Raw genomic sequence first — 8006 nt, 5'->3', positions numbered from 1 at the left:
CACACACACACACACACACACACACACACACACACACACACATACACACACACACACACACACATGTATACATATGTATACATAAATAAAAGAGTACAAGATATTGAAGAAAAATATTACACAGAAACTGAAATACAGAGAAAGAGATATTTTATTTTTTTTTATAGATAAATAATATATATTGTTTTATTTAAAATTGAATTTTTACGCTCAATCAAATTCAATTATATTTAAAAATAATTATGACAATAATTATAACAAATGCGATAACGAAAAATTCTAATTTAAATTTGGCCACGTTATCTCGAATACTTGAGGAATAATTTAAAGCGTGTCAAGAGGGATTGCGTAATAGCGTTGCGTTCATAAAGCATGCAGTGGTCACATAATGTTTATGTATAGTGATAAGGTGAAAACTCCGAGTGAATAAAAATCACACAACGAGAGCCTGTTCCGTAAGTGCGATAACCCGGGTCAAAGACGATTACACAAATCACAGTCGTCGATAGACACAATCAGCATTTACAAACAAATTGCATGACCAATCACGCCCATACAAAGCCCTTCGTTCACTCTCCAAGCGCGCATTCGTAGTTTCTTGTGTTATTTCTCGTCAGTATTATCTATCAATTACATGACGTATTTGTAGCCGAATAAATAATATTCATATCTATGAAGCATGAACTAGTTTATTGTACGTGTTCTACTTCGATATAAACTGTCAAACATAGTTAACACATATAGCATTTAAAATATTGTGATATTTTTGTCTGTTTTAGATGATTTATAAATCGCTATTTATAGTTTGGAGCAGAGTTTTATTTATCATTTCATGTGTCCCGTCGTACACTCAAGAAATAAAATATTAAAATATTAAAAGCATATAAGATTATAAATAGAAAATTATTTTGAAATTTGACGCAAATTACAGATCGTTTAGTATGTTTTATTTGTTTTATTGCAAGTAATACGTTATGTAATTGGCCAATAAAATAGCACCAGAAATATCTACAATCGTTATTTATAGCTAAGTAATTTGGAGATAAATTGCTCTTGTCACTCTTGGTTCCAAGTCTTCAAAAGAAAGATAAAGTTTGGCATATGGCAGCCTAAATAGAGAAAGTCGAAGCACAGTTAACAGCTGGGGCTTGCATTCTGAGACACACGTGCTCCCTCGAGAAATGTCTGTTTCGTCTAATTATTTTTCTGCTACCATTCGAACGACGCGGACGTGCTTTTGACAAGTAAACCCTCACCATGACAAATGTACGTATCGAAATATTGCAACGGCTATTTCATGCGAGATAAATCGCCATGGAAACAAACAAATGGAACATGTATAACGTTTCTCTGAATTAAAACTTTCTCTAATTGCATTCGTTAATTTTTCATCTTCTATATGTAAAAATCAAATATATATGAGATATCATGATACTTATACAAACGAAGAAGCGTTTTTATTCTTTTCGAACTCGTAGCTCGCGAGACGAGTCGTTATCGGTGATCATTATGATTTCCCGCGGCGCACAATAAGGAAGCCCCCAAAGAGCGTACGTCGGAAATGGAAGCGAACTCGGAGCGATTTAAATATGAAGTGGTTCGGGATCCCGACGCTCTCGAGGAATCGTCCAAGTGACGGAGAATGATTACGCTAATGACACAGCCGCGGGGTGGTCGGCGAGAGTGAGATTGGTGGAAGGGGATGGGGACGCCTTAACAACGGGATAGGTGCAGACTGGTACGACATTCTGCGCGGCACGCGATCCCAACATCAACAACATCGACTGTGCCTCGCGAGGCCGCTCCAACAACGGCGGGATCCGCGATATGCCCCGGCCACTTTTATCGAGGTCTACCTTTTTTATTACATCGTCCCGGACGTACGATTTCGCTTTTATTGCGTATACATGCCTGGACGTCGTCGTACCCGTCTCGCGCTGACTTATCGTCCCCGCCACGCCCGCACAGGTGCGCCGCGCAAAACAAGAAGGGGGATCCCCCGTATATGCATCGCCGAGAAACGATGAAGAGCGTGGATGATACGCGTGCAAATCCGCGGTGCACGGTGTTAAGTGTTAAACCGACATGGAAACGGGTCATTGGACTCTCGTGTATGCAAAGGGCGAGGAGAAGTCGTTTCAGAAGTCGACGGGAAAGATACCTGTACCGCACGATGACACGTAGACATGATCATTCACGGAATGACTATTCCTCTCATACGAATCATGAAGACCGAACATTTAGCACTCATACAGTACAGAGAAATCAACAAGATTTTTACTTCTTATTATTTTCGGATATCATAACATTCTATATTATTTTCTTAACAATGATCGATAAAAGAAAAATAAATAAATGATGCCGCTTCGGAATGAAAGGTCGTCTGACACACACGCCCGGACGACTGGCGCAGATTAGTCGATTACTATCAAATTTCACAAGTACGAGCTACTCCCCCCTGGACTCATCGTTAGTCACACTGTGGAACAAGCTCAGTGAATAATGACGGTATTATTCAAATAGCGCGTCGTGCCTCACAACTTCCGTGATTTTTTGCAGAAGCACAAAGACAGAGAGCGGCGCATTAGCAGTCATGGGCAAATTACCGTGTGCTCGCGTGTGCTCGTACGGAGAATTCATGTGCATTTACCCATGCCGCGCACTGTTTCCTATTCCGTCGAACTTGTCGAGACATTAGGCACAATTTGTAGAGGATAATCGAGCAAAGTAGAAAATAATAGTAATAACAGAATTTAAAATATCCTGTCTGTTTTGCTAAAAATAACAGAATTTTAAAAATTTTATAAAATACTATTATTCTAAAATATTATTAATTTATATTTGCATTCATTGTTATGTTTCCAAAAATCGTATGTATTCACGTAACAATCCTAACGAAACGAAGAAATAAAATCATTTTCACATATTAAATTTAAATAAAATAATGTAAATAATTATAAAATAACATTTTATGAATTTTGAAGTGAAAATCGTTGTTATTATATAATACAAATATATAAATATGTTATCTAGTGACATTTGTATTCGGTATTCAACGAAGCTAGGTTGGCCGAGCGGTCTAAGGCGCCAGACTTAAGATCTGGTTCCCATCTGGGAGCGTGGGTTCGAACCCCACACTTAGCAAATCTTTTTTTTTTCAAAAAGTATTCATAAAACAATAAGAAAAAATACTTGTATTTTTTTAATTTTTTAATAACATGCTTGTTAATTTTTTTTATAAAATGCTTCATTTCTAGATTTATCTTTGATAGTTTGTAATGCATAAATAATTTACTCTTGTTTTCTTCTAAAACATAAAATATTTGTTTCGTTCATATTGTAATTTATTATTGATTATCTCGAGCGGACATGACGCGATTTTTCTGCGAGAAGATAAATGACGGAGGCTTCCGTAATTTAAAATGACTTCAGTATAAAGACTGATGGCAGTGATAATTGTGCCGAGTATAAATGACTCAATGAATAATCATAGAGAATGCGAGATAAACCGATGTAATGTCGTGCAGACTAATTTCAAGAGATTGATCTCACGATAAAACTAACAGCAATTTCATAAATAATAAAAACGCCAATAGTGTAAAAATTATCGATGTGCATGTAACATAACATAAATATTATATCTATATAAGAATATAAGAATATAAGTAATATAAGAAAGCTAATTTTTTAAAATAAAAATCTTCTAAAGTCTAAATCTTCTTAAAATAAAAATCTTTAATTTATTCAAATATATGTATAAAGTTGAACAGTATATATAAAGCTGAATAAAATTTTACACACATATGAGAGTAGATATGAACGTCTCACTTTAATTAAAGTATTATAAAATCCGGCGTTTTTATCGATCTTTTTCAAGCGCTATTTTTAGGCTGATCGGTGTATCGAAAAGGAAAAGCGGCCGATTAAATAGGATTAGCCAAATGACAGACGACCCTTTTCCCAAAAGACCAGGACTTGACACCGTAAAAGTGTCCACCCCATGACAAAGGGGAGTTTTCGAAAGAAGAAGAGAGAGAGAGAGAGCGAGAAAAAAAGAGGGAATTGGATGGCAGAAAGAAAGAGAAGGAGCGACAATTGCACATTGAGATGCCTGTCACAATAATTTCGCTGAAAAAGCACAACACGCTGACATAATGTCGAGACACCTTGTAATTTCATTCCGGCGCATCTGTTGTCATTCTCACGTTACCCCGCGAACTTCTCGACTTCGTTCGAGAGTGCGACACGAGAGGTATCTCGTAATGTGAAAAAGAGACTGGGGGAAAATAGAAAAAAAAAGATGAACGTTTTAGGCAACCCTTGCATTCCCTTGTGCGGAGTGTACAATGGAGCTTGCGAGATCCCCTGCAGTTTAATACCGTTGCTAATACGTGGTCGGATTTCGAGATCCAGGTAACATAAAAGAAAAAACGAAAAAAAGCAAAACGCGTACGTTGCTAAAAAAAATGTTGCTTTCCTTTCTTTTTTACATTTCACTGAATGATTTTACTAAATTTATTTTTTTTTTTTTAGATATTTCAGCTTTTATTAAATAAAAATTTACAATCTGTGACCATGCAATATATAATTCTTAAAAGTGACACATTAAACTTAATAATGGAAAAATATTAATAAATATTTTTCATTTAATTAAAATTAAAGAATACTGTATGTTTAATTGTTCCCCTGAATAATTAAATTACAGCCTTGAAAAATATGACACGTGAAATCTACATCTACTTATCTGTGAATTCAAATGTTCTTGTTTTTTTCTCTTTATTTTTCTTTATCTTTTATACCACATCACATGACTTTAAGATCTTGTCATGATTCAATTCGAAGAAGAACAAAGCATGCAAAAAAAAATTCTGAGAGATAGGTTCGAGAAAAATGTTTCTTGACAGTTCCAACCATCCCTTGCGATTGCTAAAGGAAAATCGTATTTCTAATGCTCGGGCATCGCGTACTCGTTGTTCCGTGAAATCGTGTTACTGGAATAAAGAATATTAAATTATTCTCTGTTCAGTCGGACTATCACTTCGCATCAATGTCACCGTAAATCGCAGCTTAAAAATGTAATTTTCATCGTAAGCTGGATGCTTAGATCTACCAGTGGAAAATTATTTCGTGTTAATTACAAGGAATTAGGGAGACTTTTTCACAGAGTTTTGAAACCGAGCCAACAATTTTCAAACATTAAGAGGACGAGATAAAAATTAATCAAGCGTCTTCTCGAAATAATAAATAACGATTGGAGGTGGTCGGGGCACCGAGTGTACGTGCGCTCAGACAATGGATGACAAATTGTGTGAAAGCAAAACAAACGGTGGACTAGATTGAGCCGGCTAGTCGGTTCGGTGGCTTTGCCATTGTCATCAATATAGCTGCGCAGGACATAATCTGGCGATAGCAACGTCGGCCAAGAAAAATGGACTTTTTCGCCAGTGTCCACGGTCCTTTCACCCGAATTGCCCATTCTACTGCAAATTATATTCCACCCCGACTCGTCCATTGCAATAATCTCGAGCCCAGATCTATCTATCGGTATATCGTAGTAGATTTGTCTTTCAGAGGTTTATTCCGACATATTTAACCATATTATTTCTACTTCAAGTAAAAACTTAATTCAAAGTGTATCTAAATATATCCAAACATATTAGCGTGTATCTAAATAAAAAACAAGAAAGATTATACTGCTCATTAATGCATGATAATATTTAGCATTTCTCGCATGTTTACATTTCGTTCAAGACGACTTAAAGCGCATTCCAGACTAGACGCTTGTTGAAAATATCCTGAGGCAAGATAGATCATCGTGTAAGGTTATCAGCGACTAGACGTAAACAAGAGACATAGGAGGGTTACAGCGAAAGTCGCTTTGTACCAGAGGGAAGATCGGATCGAGGCCGGATACGAGAAAAGGAGCGCAGTAATCTTAGTGTAGCAGGACACCACCGTGGCGATCGTAAATGTTTAATATCGTGATTAAAGGCGCTGGCGCCTCTCATTATTATTTCAGTCTAGAGGACATTTCGCTCGGTCGCTTCTTTCTCCGATCTCGTCGCGTTGTCGAGTTTCTTTTCAATTCTCACTTTCCTTCGTCGACTTAAAAATCCTCGCGAAAATTAGCCGGCTAAATATTTAAAGCACCCCACTGTCGTCTCTAGGAAGCGCGGGCGACGAAGGAAGAATGAAGAAAGCTGAGGATACAAAAACCGTCTGTGCCAGCAGCATTATTATCTCTGGAGGCGGGCGTGATCTTTATTTGACGGATTTTCGCTCTACGAATATCTTCATTCATCGCGCCCCGTCACTTCCCGCTGCACTTCGTGTCATCGAACACCCGCCACGACTTATTGTTCTAAATATTCTCTCTCTATAAGTTCACCCTCGCGTAATTCCTATTCGTCGTGGGGTTGAGAGAGTCGTGAAATTATTTCGGTATAAATTAAAGTTGCTACAATTTGGTTGAAACCTGAGATTACTCCCGAAAATGAGAGATTGTTTTCATAGAGCTCTTTAATCCTGGAATGCTATTGGGAATGAATTTGCATCCCTGAACTTTGATTTTAGTATAGTTTTCATTATTAAAATTTTGACAGCTTAAAATAACATTTAATAAAATCGTTTAACATTAAAGCTTATTTTTTACATTAAACTAAGCATCAGTCATTCCAATACCTTGCGATGTATAAAGTAAATATTAAAAAGTGTGAAAAAGTTCTTAATCACATGAGTAATTTTCTTACATTTCACGTAGTGTAATATAAAAAAAAATATGAGTATAACATTCCAGAATTAAATACTTTCTATACCAATCAAAAGTTCTATATGGGTTTTTATCGATAATCAATCTACGTTATAGATATCTTTTTCGATACCTCGAAATGTTACACACAGTAAATAACATAAATTTATATTTTACAAACGTGAGTCACATTCTTGAAAAAGTTTTTTGAGAAACAGGTTAATTCAATGCTGCTCTAAATGTGAAACTGTTTCCGTTCGTGAAATAATTCCGCAAATACGTATCGCTCGACCGATCGCAATAACACTCGAAGATAACTCTCTCGCGGAATCAAAATTCATCCATGATGTCATAACGGATTCTATAGCTGGACGGAAAAAGTTGCGGAACAAGTTATTCCTTCGTCGTCGATTGCCCGTAAAACATCCGTCGAAGGGCTCGGAGCGCGGCGCCGCTGACAATTGGACATTTAAATTCAGCCGGAAGTTACGCCGCTTGTAACTCGGAAAGAATCCGCGATTGCACCGGCGGGGGGTGTCGGCACTTTTATGTCGCGTCACGAATTCGGACAGCGCGAGCACTTTCGTGCGCACAACGAAAGGATATTCGTAAATAAAATTTTCGGCGAGGGTGACAAAATGGTCATACGCTCCAGTGCTGACCCCAGCCTGGGGGGGTCAAAACTCGATATCTATGCGCGGCGAGATTTTTTTATGTTGTTTTCACATAGTTACGCTCTTCCTCGGGGACAAAATAGATACCCGGGATTGCCGGACAGGATATTATAACGGTTCAGTGACAGGGGATTCTGGCGAACTCTCTCTTATTTTCCCCTTCGGAAGAATACTTCGAATACCGCAGGTTTAAGGCGACTCTATTAGATCTCGTCGAATCTTCGATGTTGCGACATACACATCCGATTTATATGTTTCCGTGTGAAGTATCGCTTTCGAAGAATTCGATAATTTAACAATAATACGTTCGAATTTAATTCTCAATTTTCACATACATTTTTTGTCGTTATATTGTATAGCTTTATTTTAATCTATTTTGACAAAAGATTTCTCATCATCATTCTGTATAAAGTATTATAAAAAAAATGTATTTCAAGTTTTCTGTATAAAACTTAAAATGTTTTATTTAGTAAAGTATTTATTTAAATCATAATAATTATAAAGACAGTTGATTAGTTGCTACTAAGTCATCACGCGTTATTACGCAAATTTGGAAGATATCTTTAGTAATACTTGATAATAAG

General features: G+C 36.8%; 1 non-coding gene across 1 annotated transcript; it reads left to right on the top strand.

Moving 5' to 3' along the window:
- Positions 1 to 3060: 3060 nt before the first annotated feature.
- Positions 3061 to 3144, top strand: Trnal-uaa. Its single transcript has one exon. It is a non-coding gene; the product is annotated as a tRNA-Leu (tRNA).
- The last annotated feature ends 4862 nt before the right edge of the window (positions 3145 to 8006 follow it).

This window comes from Atta colombica, unplaced genomic scaffold (assembly GCF_001594045.1).
Source record: "Atta colombica isolate Treedump-2 unplaced genomic scaffold, Acol1.0 scaffold198, whole genome shotgun sequence".
NCBI classification, from domain to species: Eukaryota; Metazoa; Arthropoda; class Insecta; order Hymenoptera; family Formicidae; genus Atta; species Atta colombica.
The sequence above is the reverse complement of the archived record's forward strand: the minus strand, read 5'-3'. Positions and strand labels throughout refer to the sequence as shown.